We start from the raw sequence: 18,377 nt of genomic DNA on the forward strand, positions 1-18,377 counted from the left end.
TGCTAGCGTAAATAGGTTTCTTGATCTGTTTGGAGACTAATGCCCTTTGATGAATTCCCCTAATAATCTCCTGGGGGGGGGGCATGCACATTTTTAATACAAAACTAAAATTACCTTAGTGAACACTTCTGAAACCAGATGCACATGGTATTAAAAATGCACTTAATTTATCACAAGAATTTCAAGTACTTATTAAAAGTAACAAAATATTCAACAACATGAAGGAAGGTATGTGAAAAAATATAAAGTGGTGTTTTTTGTGGGTTTTTTTGTTATCAACTCTTTGGAACTGCAAAGTAAATTTTCAGTAGAACTAGATAGCAGATAGATATTTGTAAGAATTCCTGAGCTGCTGTGTCATCTGAGAAACTAAGGCCCTCTTTCACTAAGGTGTGCTAAGTAGTTTAGCGTCCATAGGATAACAAGCTCACGTTAGCATTTAGTGCGGGATAAACGTGTGCTAATATTTATCTCGTGCTAAAAAGCATAGCGCACCTTAGTAAAAGAAGAGGTAAGAAGCCGCAAATTGACTATTCTATTGTCCACATAAAAGTGCATTCATAACATTATAGAAAGGAATGTCGAGGCTGGTCGGTTTCTTTCAATGCTTTGGGCTGGATTTATGAAGTTTCAGGTTGCATTAAAATTTGATATACCGCTACAAATAATTGACTAAGCGGTATACAAAACTGGAGTATAAAATTTTTTTAAAACATTGGGGGAGACATAAGGGGTCCTTTTATTAAGGCCTGCTAACTGATTTGGCGCACACTAAATACTAAGGCGGCCATTATACTCTACGGGCGTCTTAGCATATAGCGCATGCTAAATTGATTAGCTCGCCTTAATAAAAGGACCCCTAAGACAAAAAAACCCAAACAAACGCCCAAACAAGCATTACAGAGTTTGTGGAGTGTGTGACACAGTGGTTAGAGCTACAGCCTCAGCAACCTGAAGTTGTGGGTTCAAATCCCTCGCTGCTCCTTGTGACGCTGGGCAAGTCACTTAATCCCCTCACTGCCCCAGGTACACTAGAGTTTGAGCCCGCCGGGAAAGATAGAGAAATATGATAAAGTACCTGAATGTAAACCACGTAAGATATTATTGTAAACCGCATAGAACTGAGAAGTATTGCGGTATAAAAACAAAATTTATTATTATTAAAATAAATGGAAAGGACAGGTGAACTACAATTTGTAATAGGAAAAAAGAACAAAAAAGATCAGCACAGTGTGTGTTGGGGGGAGGGGTTATGCTCTTCCTTCATAGGAATCTAAATGAAAATTGGAGTGTTACAGGTCGTATGCACAGGGCTTGATTAACCAATAGGCCAAGTAGGCACGTGCCTAGGGCCCGAAATGGTCAGGGGGGGCCCGATGAAGGAAGGCATCAACATTGTTTTTTCCAAACAGTGATGGGCCCTTCCAGCATCGATCGGCAACGCGGGCCCCATCCCGATCGGCACCCCCCCCCCCCCCATCGACGGAAAGTAAGACAAGCAAGCAAAACGGGTAAGAAAGGCAACGTGAACAGTAATTGTGCAAACGGTGCTGCTTGCCCAAAGCTTCCCTCTGTCGCAGTTTCCTGTTTCCGCCTGGGCGCATGGTGGGGTGGGGCGGGGCAGGGGGCCCAGTGTACTTGTGTGCCTAGGGGCCCTCGACGAATTAATCCTGCCCTGCGTATGCATCCCTAAATAGGAACGTTTTTACATCTGCTTTAAATTTGTCGAAATTGGTCTCTTCTCGTAGGTATAATGGGATGCACGAGGACAGAACAATTGCTTCCACCTCTTACGCCCACCTTTCGGCAATCTCAAGGTCGATTACAGCAATAAATATTTTCTTTGAAAAACAATATTAAAGTAAGAAAGGGTTGGATCTGTTCCTAAGATAACACGAGAGCTTGTGCTCCAGATTCCAAGCATTTCTGCCTTTGCATTGGAGACCAACTCTACCCTGAAGAAATTAAAGGAGGTTTACTATTCTTTGCAGGCATTTCAGCAAGTGGAGACTGGCTGTAAATTATGCTCCAAAGTAAACAGTCTTAAAACTGGTCCATCCTGCTGAGAGAAAATGACAAGATACCCGACAGAGACATTGGGAGGACATATTGCCACACCGCTGATGTGTTTTTAGATAATTTCATTTTTGGCAGGCTAACGAGATAATGCTCCATCTCGGCTTTAGTTGAAAAGACAAAATTGTTTGCAAGGGATTAGGGATTCTATACCTTAGGCCTAGGGAAGAATAAAAACGGGGGGGATTGACAATCCTATATACCAACAAGAGACCTAGATACTATAATTTTAGAGCTGCAGAGCTTGAGATAAGTTTTTTTTTTTTGTTTTTTTGGGGGGGTTGAATTTCTCTATGAAGAAGATTTAAAAGGATTTGGACTGTTTGTTGAAAAACGGTGCCATGTGCAAGCAGTTATTACAGACTGTCTGACACTGAATATATTTTTAAAGAGCATTTTTCAATTTCTGCACGCTGGACGAGTTATATAATGAAAATGAATTGTTGGAAATAAATAATAACAGTGATTGTCTGGAGTATATGAAGAATGACAGTGTGAGAAAAAGTGGATTTTTTTTATGCCTTTGAAAAATGTAAGTATAGTATATAGCTTGGCTGAGGCTTATACTTTTTTTTTTATTATTCTTTATTCATTTTTAAGACTTTCAATTTTAAGACTTTTAATAAAATCATTTACACTTTAACATCACTTAGGGCTCCTTTTACGAAGCCGCGTTAACGATTTAATGCACGTAATAGCACACGCTAAACTGCCGGCCGCGCTAGATGCTAATGCCAGCATTGAGCTGGCGTTAGTTCTAGCCGCGTAGCACGGGTTTAGCGCGCGCTAAAAAGCTGCATGCGCTAAAACCGCTAACGCGGCTTTGTAAAAGGAGCCCTTAATATGCTAACAAAAACTAATTCAGATAAAATATCCCTCCCCCCATACCCAACAACTATCATTAATCATAAGAAAACAAAAAGTATCCTCCTCCCCCCCCCCCCCACCTTGGACGTGTATGTTCAAAGGGAAAAAGTAATATTCATTCTTTACAATATTTTGTTAATGGCTCCCAAACATCCCTAAATGCCCCTGCTGTATGGCTATTACCCGCTCTGTTTTAAAAATGAGACATAAAGAATTCCACCAAAAATTATAACTCAGCTGGTCCCAATTTTTCCAGTTTTTCGTAATATGCTGTATGGCAACCCCTGTCATACGGCTCTTAACTCTCATGGATGTACGAAATAACACAATATCATAGGATAATGCCACCAGACTTTCCAGTAAATTATTTACTTGACCCCAAATGGATTTCCAAAAGCTAATAGAAGAGTAAATGATCTATTGTCCCCGCTTCAAGATGACAGTGTCAGCATCTATTAGACTTAGAGCTATCTAATTTTTATAAATGAACTGGCTTATACTTTTTGATGTCTGAGGCTTTTTCTCCACTTTTTTGAGAGTGCAACTGTGCATGTGTGAAGTTTTTGCTCTTTGTTTCTAGATAGTTTTTGAGATATTGGCATCAACAATCGCCATGGGTGTACGCATGGAAATATTGTGGAAATATTGTGGAAATCAATGAATTTTTAGCCAGGAGGAAGTTCAAATGTTATTCTCCCACTGGCTTTTAAGTGTGACCTCTGACATGCTCCAAGATGGCAGCCAGGAAATTTCCATTTTCTATCATTTCCTGTGTTGCGGGAAATGTTCGTTTTATTCGTTTTCATTTGGCCTTTTTTTTTTGTCACGGGAGCAAAGTTGTTGATCACACATTCTTTTGGAACAAAGCGCACTATGGTGTGTATGTGTGTGTGTGTGTGGGAACTCAGTAAATGGATCCCACAGTTAGACGTTGGAATGATCCACGCTATGCTAGTATTCTAAAGGGCACCTGTGTGGAGCGCTTTTTACAGAATAGTCGCTTATAGCGCATTTCAACCCTGATTCTATAAGCGGCTCCTAAAACAATTTGGAGACCACACCTTCAAAAAAATGGAGTCAGTCCAGAGGAAAGACAACAAAAATGGTTGATCTTAAAGATCTCAATATGTATACCACGGAGGAAAGGCGGGCAAGGGGAGATAGGATCGAGAAATTTAAATATCTACATGACATAAATGCGTATGAGGCACATCTCTTTCATTTGAAAGGAAGCTTTGGAATGAGAGGGCATAGGATGAAGTTAAGAGGTGATAGGCTCAGGAGTAATCTAAGAAAATGTTTTTTACAGAAAGGGTGATTAATGCATGGAATAGTCTTCCAGTAGAGATGATGGAGACAAAACCTGTGTCAGAATTCAAGAAAGCATAGGACAGGCACATGGGATTTCTAAGGGAGAGGAGCAGCTAGTGGATGATGTGGATGGATAGACTGGATGGGCCATTTGGCCTTATCTGTCTTGTTTCCATGTTTCTAAATAGGTAATTAGTTTATGCGTGGATCTGTGACCTACGCTCAGACTTGCACACCCGGCTTTGAATGACCTATACAAAATCCGGAGTATGTGCAAAGAGGGCACACTCATTCTGAACGAATATGCTCTATTCCCTGGATTCTATGCATGGCACAATCCTGAGATGTTCACACAACTTAATTGGCCAATGAGCCATTAACGAGCAATGATTTGCCGCTAACAACCAAATATTGATGTTAATTGGCACCAATTAGGATTTGCACGCACATCTGGCTGCACGCTGTTCTGTAATTCTAGGTCACCAAATCCCATAACCTGCAACTCAAAAGAGGGCGTGGCCACAGGAAGGACATGGGTATGTCATGGTCGTTCCCCAAAAGTTGTGTGCATTGTTATATACCCGGTTCCCTCTAAGCTGTTCAGGAGTCCTCTACCTACAGCCCTCCCAGTGGGGGTTGTTGTTTTCAATAGCGAAGGACAGGCCAGCTCTGCCTGACTCCATGAAACTTGCTTGCCTCTAGTAACATAGTAAATAACGGCAGATAAAGACCTGAATGGTCCATCCAGTTTGCCCAGCAGTTACACTCATTATAAATTTGTGCTTAAATTGAATTGTCTTTTTTATTTGATATTACTGGGTGCTAGACCACAGAGGTCCACCCAGAAGTACTGAAATTACTAATGAAGCTTGAGACCTTGGGTTGCAACTACTGAGTTGTTGTCAAAGCCCGCTCCTGCCTATCCAAACCATCACATCATTTGCAGGATACAGACTATAAAAGTCTGCCCAGCACCTTGCTCATGTTCTAAATTACTAGCATTCCCATCGAAGCCCTCCCAGACCATCCTACCCCAAATTTCCATGGATGGGGCACAGACCATGCAAGTCTGCCTAGTATCGGCACTTGTTCTTCAATTAATGGCATTTATTTTCTAATTAGAAATCCACTGTGTTCGTCCCACGCTTTTTGGAATTCCATCACTATTTTCCTCTCCACTACCTCCCTCGGGAGGGCATTCCAAGCATCTACCGCTCTCTCCATGGAAAAGAATTTCCTAACATTACTCCTAAGTCTACGTCCCTGCAACCTCAATTTATCCCCTCTAGTTTCACCATTTTCCCTTCTCTGGAAAAGATTTGGTTCTATATTAATAACTTTCAAATATTTAAACGTCTGTATCATATCACACCCTATTTCTCCTTTCCTCTAGAGCGGCGAATCACAAACTGTGTGCAGCAGCAAGATTCTGGGTGGGCTGCTGGGGATTGAAGGACACATGACGCGTACCAAGTGTCACGACTGGCGTCGGTGACTCTCCTTCTCTCCGCCCACCCCCACACAAACCTCGTCTCGTTTTCCCTGAGCTCGGGGTCGTGTCTGGAGGGACGTTGAGGACATGAACTGAAGTTGCAGGAAGGTCAACTTAGGAGTAACATCAAGAAGTGCATTTTCACAGTAAGGGTGGTGGACGCCTCGAATGCCATTCCGTGAGCGATGGCGAAGACGGAAACAGAATTCAGAAATGTGTGGGAGAAACACAACCCTGCTCCCCAGATAATCGGCATTATTTAACTGGTCAGGGATGACTGCTGATCGCTTAAATAGTGTTTAACTGGCTAACCACGGATGTTCATCGGAAGATAATCGATTATCTTCACTGAATATTCACAGTTAGTGCAAAGTGGCTAATATAGCTGGTTAGCTCCAATATTCTGTGCTGGGTTTAGCATTTGCATAAAAGGCAGGCCTGCGTTTAACTGCTAGGGCTGAAAATTGGCCAAAAATGGAACCGGAAATTCAATGCCAATCAGCATATATGGAGCAGCATTGAATTTCTAGGCTCAGCGCCGGCAGCAGTCTTTAACAACGCTGCCTGCCACAGGTTGAATATTGACCCTAAAGCATGGGCATCGTAATGGGGGAGGCTGCGGTGGCCACAGCCTCCCCAAGGATTAGCAGTCGCTAATCACTTATGGCTCTACTCCCCTCACCCACTTCCACCCGGCACTGCACTTTTAAATCTTCGGGCAGCTGCCGCGCAGCATCAACGAGTAGGCCTGCTCTGGAACCATTCACTCTACTTCCTGCTCATTGATGCTGTGCGGCGGCTGTGCAAAGATTTAAAAGTACAGTGCTGGGAGGAAGTGGGTGGGGGAGTCAGAAACTGGTGAGAGGTCATGCCGCAGGACTCTGCTGGGGACTAAGGTGGGGCCCCCCCCCCCCACCAATACAGTATTCTGCTGCCTACAGCAGAGTAAGGTGGACAGTCCACCCTGAGCACTGTCCTCTCTGCTCCTCTCTCCTTCCCCTTCCCTTCCTTTCCCCCTGTACCTCTTTAACATTCGCGGCGTGAGCAGCAACCCCAACCTGCTGCTCGCGCTAGTGTCAGCTCTTCCTCTGCCATCACTTCCTGGACCCGTGCCTGGGAAGTGATGTCAGAGGAAGAGGCACGCTGGTGCAAACAGCAGGCTGGGTTTGCTGCTCGAAACCGGGGACGTTAAAGAGGTTCGGGGAAGGGAAGGGGGCACGCGTTGCGGCAGGAGGGGGCAGGGAAGGAGCGGGTGGGGGAGGGGAAGGGGTGCGCCTCTCACTCTTGCTACGCCACCGGCTGCCTATGCCCTAAAGGATTCCTATATGGGAAGAGAATGGAAGCAAAAGAAAACTTAGGCCCTTTTTGACTAAGGTGCGCTAAGCGTTTTAGCGCGCGTCTAACGTGTACGTGATAATATTTATCGCGTGATAAAAAGCATAGCGCACCTTAGTAAAAGAGGGGGTTATCGGTGCTTAGATGATAACCTCAGTAATTGTGGAATAAGGCCAAGGGTAGCCTTCTATGGTGTGTGCCCTGGTTTTGGCTGGACAGATTGGGATGAGCTGGAGAGGGCTTTGACAGAAACTCCAGGAGTTGGGCAGAATGGCAGACTCATAGGATCTGTGCTCAAGAATACAGTGCTGCCTTGGAATCCGAACTTAATCCGTTCCAGAACCCCGTTCGAGTTCCAAGCCAATTTTTCCCCATTGAAAATCATGGAAAGTGGATTAATCCGTTCCTGGGTCCCACAAACTCAAATTTTAACAGGAAATACACTGGATTTTAGGGTGCAGAAACACACACATACAATGTGCAGGGCGTTCGGATTCCAAAGCAGAGTTCGGACTCTGGGGCAAAATTTACTACAAAAAAAAAGTTTGGAGTTCCGGGGCGTTCGGATTCCGAGGTACCACTATATACGTAATATTGCAATGCGTGTTATGAGTTTATCTTATTCAGCAGACTGGATGGACTTTGTCATCTACTATGTTACTGCGTATTGCCGTGGTTTGTAAATGGGCAAGTACGCAATTTTATAAAATAAATATAAAGGAACTGGGTTTATTTTTTTTCTCTTTCTCTCTTAGTTCTGAATTCTGAGCATAAGGCTCAGGACTGCTTTTCACTGGAAATTAAACAGCTGAACTATGTCAAGAAAGAGTTAATGATTAGGGACTCTCAGAGGAAAACAGTGGAGCTAAAATACTGACAGTTTGTTTTCGGTGTGTGGGGCCGAGGTTGGCGTTCATCTGGAAGCCCTCCCTCTGCATCTGTGTGTGTGTGTGTGCGTTACGAGGGAGGCAGTGAAAGCGGTCAGGATAAAAATGGAAACTGTAGCCTACCAACTGGGTTCTGATTGGCTCTCCGAGGCTTTTCTTCAGCCCTTGAGAGCTAGTGAGAGCGAGCGAATTGTTGCGTGCAGAATGCTTTACAGCTGCGTCACGCAGTGTGAGGCTCTCTGAATGACCCACACTGAGGGGTTCAGCGAGGGAATAATGTGATTCCCAGGCAGCCTGAAGGAAAGGAAGGCGAGCTGAAGCCCTGCTCAGTGCTTTGGCGCCTTGCCCTTTCAAATGTCAAATGGCTTAAGGGGTCCTTTTAAGCAGGGATGAATGAGATGTCTTGAATTCGTACTGAACCTTTATTAATATGTGAAGTTTCAAAGGCTGTGTCTTGTTAAGATTTTGTTGCGCTTGTAAATTGCTTTCCTCAAAGCGAGTTTGACCTAAAGCAGTTTAATGAATATAATAATTAACATATATCATAAAATATACATCAATGAAATATAGTACATTTTGGTCTTATGCAATTCTAGGCTAGAGGCAGTATTGCAAAATGTCATGATAGCCAAAAAAAAACAAAACCCCACCTCTCCCTGCCAGATGGGATCCACCTGGCCCTAGAGAAAAGGTTTGGAGCAGAACGACCAGATTCGTACACACGCCACAAAGGCAGCTTGGTGTAGAAAATCGATATGCTGTCACAGGGAGCCGGAACGTCCCAAACCTGTTCTGCTATCTCCCTGTAGCTACTTGAGGTTTTGTTCTATGCATATTGAATATGCATGATATATATTTGCATAAACCAGGTCTCTGAATGTATGCAAATATAGCTCAATAATGATTTTCAAACTTTGATAGTGCAATACAAATGGTAAATCAGAAAAACTGCACAAAACACACTATTCACTATACAATTGTTACATTGAACAATCATTTTCTCCCATCCTCGTCTTCATTCTTAATATAATAATACATATGATTACAAATTATAAATAAATAATTTAACTATTCAAAATACATTTCCCATACATATTTAAGAAATGCTAAACACGACAAACACAAGAAGACATTAACTAATGGCATCGTTATCAAAATCTTCTTTTAAATTCATCCTACAAGATGGAAACACAAGATCCCATAAAATCATTTACAGGACAGGAAGGCATTAACAGAGAACAGCCATTGACAAATAATTGTGTTGGCAACGTTTTATTAAAGTTTCAATCTCCCGTCACAGAATCGCAGAATACCAGGCAGCGCATTCCAGAGCTTGACGCCAGCCACAGACACCATTGTTGCCCCGATCTTAACAAGAGAGACTAACATCTGACCCTCCAAATTAGCATGCGCTAAATTGGTTAGCGCACCTTGGTAAAAGAGGGCCTCGGTTTCATACTATTTTCAGATCTCAGACATTTTCTGGGTTAGAAACATAGAAAGATGACGGCAGAAAAGGGCTATAGCCCATCAAGTCTGCCCACTCTACTGTCCCACCCCCATTAAGTCAGAGTGCTGCTCGACCCACGTAGAGATCCCACGTGGATGTCCCATTTATTCTTAAAGTCGAGCAGGCTAGTGGCCTTGATCACCTGCACCGGTAGTTTGTTCCAGTGATCCACCACCCTTTCTGTAAAGAAATACTTCCTGGTGTCACCACCAAATCTCCCTCCTCTGAGTTTGAGCGGGTGCCCCCTTGTGACTGAAGGTCCCTTAGGAAAGAATATGTCGTTTTCCACCTCGACACGACCTGTGACGTACTTAAATGTCTCAATCAACAAAAAACCTTTAGTACCATTGGAGAAACGTGATATAAAATTTGCTGTATGACTGAAAGAATCTTAAACTCTATTCTCTGCTGCACGAGTGGCGGCGGGATAACCAGGACAGACCGTGGAATATCAGGCCCTCTTTTACAAAGATGTGCTAAGCGTTTTAGCGCACATTTAGTGCACGCTAAATCAACGCGTGCGCTAACCACGAATGCGTCCATAGGATAACATACACGTGTTAGCGTTTAGCGTGTGTTTAGCACGCACTAAGATTTAGTGCACGCTAAAAAGCATAGCGCACCTTTGTAAAAGAGGGAGTCAATCTTTAGTCCCAATGGAAAGCTCTTGCAACTCCTGATGCTTTTATTTATTGATTTGATTTTCTATACCGTTCAGGGGCTTAGTAAGGGTGAGCGGCGCCCGAGGCGGTGGCACCACCCCTCCGCCCACCTGCCACCTGCCCACCTTTCCCCGCACCTTTGCAACTTCTCCGGCGCGAGCAGCGTGCCCATGTCAGCGTCAGCTTACACTTTGACGTCGATTCCTAGGCGCGGGCCCCGGGAGCAACATCAGAGAAAGCGCCGATGCCGACACGGGCAGCAACCTCGCGCCGGGCAAGTAAAAAAAGGTACAGGGGAAGGCAAGGGGAGCGGGTGGGGGGGGGGCAGAGAGGAGGAGGGATGCCGTGTTCTTAGCAAGATGCACCCAGTGCGGACCGCCCCCCCCCTCGCCGCCCTTACTATGCCACTGATCCCATCCTCCCAAAAGAGCCCTGAATGGATTACAATAAGTTCTGCCTTTCTCCTTCTGTTGCTTCTCTGACTTCATGCAGTACTATGGAATCTGGGGTGATAGCACAAGCTCCCCTGAACTGAAGGAGGAAAAAAAATGGATAGGTATGACCGGGGCTAGATTAAAGGATGGGTGCAGTAGGCATGTGCCTTGGACCCAGAGGGTTCAGGGGGATTTAGGGCGTTGATCCAATCACATCATCACGTGTAGTCACGCCTATATCCCGCCCTTGCAGCAATATTACGTATATACCGCCTATCAATGGAGGTTGTCTAAGCAGTTTACATTCAGGTACTCAAGCATATTGGACTAGGCGCCTATCTCAAAGTGGTACCATCCAATTAAGTGCAATTTAGTGCAATAATTTTCTGCTGCCCCTCAAAATTTGCTGTCTAAGGCAGCTGCCTCATTTGTGCTAATGATAGAGCTGCTCCTGGCACTTGGGTACAGTAGAAACCGAAAAACAGGGAAAAGGCAGCGGATAAAGGTATAGCCCAGGGGTGGGTAACTCTGGTCCTCGAGGGCCGGAATCCAGTCGGGTTTTCAGGATTCCCCCAATGAATATGCATTGAAAGCAGTGCAAATAGATCTCATGCATATTCATTGGGGAAATCCTGAAAACTCGACTGGATTCCGGCCCTCGAGGACCGGAGTTGCCCACCCCTGGTATAGCCTCTCCAGTCTGTCCATCCACATCAAATATTGATCTCTACCATCCCTTCCTTTTCCTCAAAGATTCTCGGAGCTTGTCCTATGCTTTCTTGAATTAATCTCCACCGCATCCAGTAGGAGGCAGTTCCAAATATCCCATAAGGAAATAGTTCCTCAGATTACTCCTGAGTGTATTTCCTCTTTCAACCTTATGGTGTCTCACTCCCAGGCCCAGCCAAACTGACTTTGTTTTCCTTGTAAGTCAGAAGATTATATGTTCATCAGCAGAAGAAAGACAGCCCTTTCTGTTAGTGTGCTATCCTGTCTTCACAATTGCCAGTGTGAGGGGATGGATCCAGCATACCTGTGGCCGATATTATAAATAGGGCTTTTTATTGCTAGGTGTTTATTTACTTTTTTTATTTAAGGGCTGATTAGTTTTAGTTTTTAAGCTGCCAATACCACAGACTATTCAGTACTCAGCGATGCCCAAACACTGACACATCTGAGGTTGGGCACTGACCTGAAAGTTATGTGGGCGATGTGTGGAACAGAGGATTTGGGGCATGAATTGTAGTGGGTGTTCTATAGTGATTTGGGGGTCGCTGAATTCAGAACTGACCTTAATTTTTCGGTATAACCCTCTGATTTTTGGCAAAAGAGCATTATAATGCAAAATTAACATTTTGCGCTAGATTTTCTAATGCTTGGAGTAAATGTTTATAACAATCTCTGAAATATTAAAACAGTTTGCCTCAAATTAGATTTTTTTTTCTCCCCGATAATCTTGGCAGTGTTAGTGATAAGCATGGGGAAACGTTTCACTAGGACAGGGGTAGGCAGTTCCGGTCCTCGAGAGCCGGAGCTAGGTCAGGTTTTCAGGATATCCACAATGAATATGCATGAGATAGATTTATATCTCAAGGAGGCAGTGCATGCAAATCCATCTCATACATATTCATTGTGGATATCCTGAAAACCTGACCTGGCTCTGGCTCTCGAGGACTGGAATTGCCTACCCCTGCACTAGGACATTGCTACAATGGAGAAACGATATCAGGGCAGATGGAATTCATCAACACTGGCTGACTATTGTTGGACATTAATTAGAGATGCTCCTAATCTCGTTTATAAACGCAGTTCAGCAGCAAAACGATTCTAGAAAATAATATTTATAGGAACTCTTAAATCGGTGCAGTGCATTACATGATGACTTCTCATGCTCTAAATATTTGCCATTTGCCCAAAAACTATAAGTGATAGGAGATAACTGAGGCTATTTTCATACACAGGAGGTCAAATTCTATAAATTGAACCTCATTTTCGTCTTGCCCCAGAAAAAAAATTAAAATTTGTTGCGCAGTGATATCAGTATTGGGACCCAAATAGCTAAGGACAGTGGCAGCCCCTCCTCGTTTCTGCCTGCTTACTAACCTGGCTCCATGTATACGTCACAGCAGGATGTCTGGAGTAGGCAGTGGAGGAGAAGGGTATGGATAGGAGGGACTTGCCCGATGAACGGAGTTTATTGGGGGGGGGTGGAGTTTGGGGGAGATAAGTGAGGAGAGTAGGGTAGAGTGTGGCTTAGTGGTTAAAGCCTCATGGCTGTGAATGGCTGCCGCTTAGCTCATAGGCATACCAGTTTTACAGTACTCCCCCTCCCCCCAAGTTTGCAGGGGTTACGTTTCAGGAGTGACCATGAATTGTGAAAAACCGCAAAAAATGGATGCGGTCCAAAAATGGCAAATTTCTTTTAGGGCCCACCTCCCCGAGCCGTTTATGACATCTCGTTGCTACGGTGACGGCGCGTCATTCTCAGCCGAGCAGCTTCTGCCATTGGTCGCCATTGGCTGGAAGGCTCCGTCGCAACTGCCACCGATCTCCTCTCTCCCCCCTCCCCAATCTCCCTTGCAGCGGCCACGCTAATAATAATCGACAGGATGAAGTGATGGTGTGTGCGTGGATTGAAAGCAGCAGGTTGAATAAGAAAAAAAACAACCTGCGAATAACTGAGGCTGCGAACTCTGAATCGTGAATTCGCAGGGGAGTACTGAATCTGTTTTAACTGGGCCTTGAACACTGACAGAGACAGATCCCCGCATAGGGATTTGGGCAGTTTGTGCCAGGCATACGGCGCAGTATGATAGAAGGGACGGAGTCTGGAGCTGGCAGAGGAGGACAAGGGTACAGATAGGAAGGACTTACCAGCTGAGCGGAGCTTGCGGGGAGGGATATAGGGGGAGATAAGTGAAGAGAGACAGTGAGGGGCAGCCGAGTGAATGCATTTGTAGGTCAGTAAGAAGAGTTTGAATGCTTAATAAAAGATGTGACATAAGAAGGTTTTCAAGCATAGAGGATATATGAAAATAAGACCTCGCATGATTTTTGGGGTAGGTCCTAAAATAAGCCCTGCCCCCATAATAAGCCCTAGTTAAGATTCCTCCCTCCCATCCCTTTGTGCACCGGAACCCCACCGACCGTCTTACACACCTCCAAAGTCTCACAACCGGTGACAGCGCTCTGAAGAGGCTGCTTCGCGGCTTTTCCCGCCGGGGGCCTTCCCTCTGCCGCATCAAGGGAAGGCCCCCAGCGGGGAAGCCAATGAAGCAGCCCTTTCAGAGCGCTGCCACCGGTTTTGAGGCTTCCGAGGTATGTAAGGTGGTCGGCGGTGTTCCAGTGGACAAAGGGATGTGAGGGAGCGATAGGTATAACACAGTAGGAGGGTTGGTGGGGTTCCTGAACAGCAGGGGGGGAAGGGAAGAGGCACACCGCTCACCCTTACTACACCACTGACACTTAACGCAGTAAAGAAATATAAATACGAGGGTGCTTTGAAAAGTCAGGTAAAAAATCAAGTTAAATAACGTAGTCTCCATTGAGGGCTACATACTTACCCCACCTCCCCCCTTTTTACAAAACTGCAGAAGCGGGTTTTAGCACAGGCTGGCATGCTGAACGCTCAGTGCTGCTCCCGATGCTCATAGGAATTCTATGAGTGTTGGGAGCAGCACAGAGCGTTCAGCGCATTGGCCTGCTCTAAAAACCACTTCCACGGTTTTGTAAAAGGGTGGTAGTGGGGGGAGGGGGGGGTTAGTCCAGTGAGTTTCCAGTGTTTTTATGTAAGCTATTTTTTCTATGATCCGAAAAAACTGGAAACTCGCTGGTCTAAGGGCTCCTTTTACAAAGGTGCACTAAGCGTTTTAGCGCGTGCGAAATATTAGTGCGCCTTAACCACGCGCTAAACGCTAACACATGCATGTTAGTCTATGGACGCGTTAGCGGTTAGCACACGCATATATTTAGTGCGCGCTAAAATGCATAGCACACCTTAGTAAAACATGGGGTAAGTTTGTAGCCCTCGACGGAGACTACGCTGTTTAACATGCTTTTTTTTTTTTTTTTTTAACCAAACATTTCAAGCCACCGCCGTATATTAAATATGTGAACGAGAGACCTCAGTTTAATTGGGTTTTACAGAAGAGCTGACAACTCTAACCAGTGGGAGATTTACTTATTCCTGATTTACAAGATATTTTTTTTTGCGGGAGGTCATAATTGTTATTTCCGCACGTATTGCGGCATTATCTTGCTACATTTTTGTAATCGGATCTTGATTGATTTGACAGGAAATGACTCTTTAATACATATACTGCACGTTTTTATTATTATTATTTTAAAGGTAGAAACACAAAGCAAGGCGGTGGCCACAGGAGTATCACAAGAGAATTGTATATGCTGACTGCTACTCGATCAAATAAATTCTCTTGTGATAATCCCCTGTGGCCATTGCCTTGCTTTGTGTTTCTGTTGTTTCCCCATGCGAGGCCAGTCTATCCTTTTTTGTCCTCCCTTTGAAAAAAAGGCATCATGCATAGAAGCCTGTTAATGTTTTCTTGGGGGCTATTCAGCCCTTGTAAGGAGAGGTTTGAAAGGTACCATATAATATATACTCACATATAAACCTATCCAATAAGGGGGGGGGGGGGGGGGGGAAAAGAGTTGACTCGAATATAAACCGAACTCAAGGCAGCCTCGTGAGGTTACAGTGGAGTGGAGGGATAGCCTAGTGTTAAAGCTGCTGCGTCAGAACCCTTGCCCCGGGTACCATAGTTAGATTGTGAGTCTGATAGGACAGATTGGGAGAATACTTAAGAGCACCCGATTACTATTCAATGTATTGTAAACCACTTTGAGTGAATCTCTTCATGAAAACGCAGTTAATAAATCCAAATAAATAAATAAATTGGGGCGGCCATTTTGAGTAATCAGACTACACAGAGCAGGAGCACAGGAGGATCGCTCTTGCCCTCGCTCGCCACTGGCCAAGGCTTGGTAGACCTTGGGAAAGGCCTGCGATAGGTCTGAGAAGGGGAGGACTCAAATATAAACCAAAACCCCCATTTTTGGCCCCCAAATCAAGGTTTCTCGTATATTCGAGTATATACAGTAACTAGTTTTTACCAGAATTGTTAACTCTTCTGTAATACACAATTAAACTGAGGACTCTCATTCAAATATTTAAAATATTTATATTTGTTTACAGCACATTTCTTTAGAGAACCTTTTTGCTTATTACTTATTCTGGCTCTCTATATTGGGGGGGGGTTCTTGTTGAAATCTTCAATTTATTTTAAGGCATGCTAAGAACACAATGTGCATTAATGAGTCAACATTACTATGTCATATAGTAGCACTTGAAAACTAAGAGGTCCTTTTACTACGGCGCAATAACTGATTTAGCGCACGCTATAGATTAGCGTGCGCTAAATGCTAACGCGCCCATTATATTCTATGGGCGCGTTAGCATTTAGCGCGTGCTAAATCGATTAGCGCACCTTCGTAAAAGGGCCCCTAACTTATTCAATTGTGAGTTAAAAAAATCAAAACCCCTCATTATTCCTTTCATACTTTACTCACCCCCTCCTTTACAAAGCCGCGCTAGCATTTTTAGTGCCGGCCGCCGTGGTAACAGCTCGTTCCAGAAGCATGCTTGTATTCCAAAGCACTCGTATATCAGAGTGAATTTCCCCATAGGAAATAATGGAAACTCAGACGATCCGTTCCGCAACCCATGATACTGTACTGTATAAAATACAGTGCGAAAGATATGCACACTTGTACAGTGCGTTTGAACTGCAGGTGAATTGGGCGTGATGTTTTTATTACTTTCAGCTGCACTCGGCGTGAAGTGTGGGTATGTTGTGCGCGCTTGAGCTCGATCTCGGGAGAGGAGCCCGCCCCTGTGTACCCTTTACCATATTCGGTCAACAGTCACAAAGAGTGGGAGATTGTGAAACGGTATTGGCCTACGTTACAAGTGCATCCCAATTTAAGGGGTTTACCCAAGTTTGCGTTCAGCCGTGCTAAGCGATGCAACACACATATATTGTGTGTACTTGACGTGACGTGTGCATACATGCTCGTACTGCAAGACAACGCTCGTTTATTGAGTTAAAATTTAATAAAATGTTTTGCTCGTCTCGCAAAACACTCACACACCACTTTACTCGCCATCCAAGGTTTGGCTGTATATACGAGTACCCAACTGCTTCACTGTGCTTCATGCATCCAAAGAAGTGAACTGTAGACCCAGGAAGCTTATGCCTCAATAACTCTGTTTGTCTATCAGGAGCCTTCAGTCTTGGCAGTGTTTTTGTTCTTATAGATTGCATGGTTACCCTTCTGGAAGTTTCCTACCATTAGGTGATCAAGTAATTCACTGAGCTGCTCTGTTTATCCTCTTTAGAAGCCCATGCAACCATCATACCAATAAAAATAAATGACGAAACCCCTGAAGCATGACTGAAGGAGATTTCTAAGAATGAAATGAAGAGCTGTAATGATGGAATGGAGGAGCAACCCAATGGTTTGAGCAGCAGGTCAACATCTCATTTCTTTCACTTACACTCCTGGTGACCTTGGGCAAATCACTTCATCAGACAACCCAAAGCTGGCTCTCAGAGGCCAGCATGGAAGCCCTTGGAGACAGATATTTGGAGCATAGATTCGCTGATCTAAATTGAATTATGGAACTGTGCAAAGTACCATACTAGAAGTCAGTGATTTATAGTAACTAACCCCCCCTTTTACAAGATTGCAAAAGCGGTTTTTAGCGCCAGCTGGTGTGCTGAATGCTCTGCGCTGCTCCAGACACTCATGGAGTTCCTATGAGCGTTGGGAGCAGCGCAGAGCATTCAGCGCACCGGCCTGCACTAAAAACCGCCTCTGCGGTTTTGTAAAAAGTGGTGGGGGGGGGGGTAAGTAAATGTAACTACCGTATTTTTTGCTCTATAAGACGCATCGGACCATAAGATGCACCCACCTGTAGAACAGGAAAAACCAGGAAAAAAAAATTTGGTTCAGAATTTTTTTTTCTTGGTTTTTCCTCCTCTACACGTAGGTGCGTCTGGTGGTCTGGTGCTGGGAAGTCCACAGCCCAATGCCCGAAGCCTGCAGCCCCCCCGGTACCTTTTTTTTTTAAACTGGTGTGGTCGGTGCTGGATGGCTGCCTTTCTCCCTGCAGAGTGGCGCATAAGGCAGGAACGTGAGAACTGACGGCAAGCCAATCACGGAGTGGAGCAGGACCAGGCAGGAAGTGCAATGGTCGCGCTCCTACCTCATGCGCCGCTCTGCAGGGAGAAAGGTAGCCGTCCAGCACCGACCACACCAGTTTAAAAAAAAGGTACCGGGGGGGGGGGGGCGGGGGGCGGTAGGAGAGGTATATTCGCTCCATAAGATGCACCCACTTTTCCACCCCCCTTTTTAGGGGTGGAAAAAGTGCGTCTTATGGAGCGAAAAATATGGTAGTTACTATACAGTACTTAAGTAAAAGTTTTATAACTTTTATTTGTAGAGAAGTACAGGATAACATTAGATACTTTTACTGAAGTAATAATTTCACCAATTTTCACTACGTTTACCTAGTTACATTTAATGCTTGCAATTACAAGTAAGAAGTAAAAGTGGACGCAAGCTGCAAACGATGATTCCTCAGTAAACCAAATGAAACAGCAAAACCTTGAGCAGGATTTTGCTCTTGCAAAACTTGTTACAATGCCATATAAACAGAGGATTATCTCATCTTAAATTGTGCTGTTCAGTGGAGTTGCCTGTGTTTGTTGAATTGGTTACTGG

The sequence above is a fragment of the Geotrypetes seraphini genome, chromosome 7 (assembly GCF_902459505.1).
Source record: "Geotrypetes seraphini chromosome 7, aGeoSer1.1, whole genome shotgun sequence".
Classification (NCBI taxonomy): domain Eukaryota; kingdom Metazoa; phylum Chordata; class Amphibia; order Gymnophiona; family Dermophiidae; genus Geotrypetes; species Geotrypetes seraphini.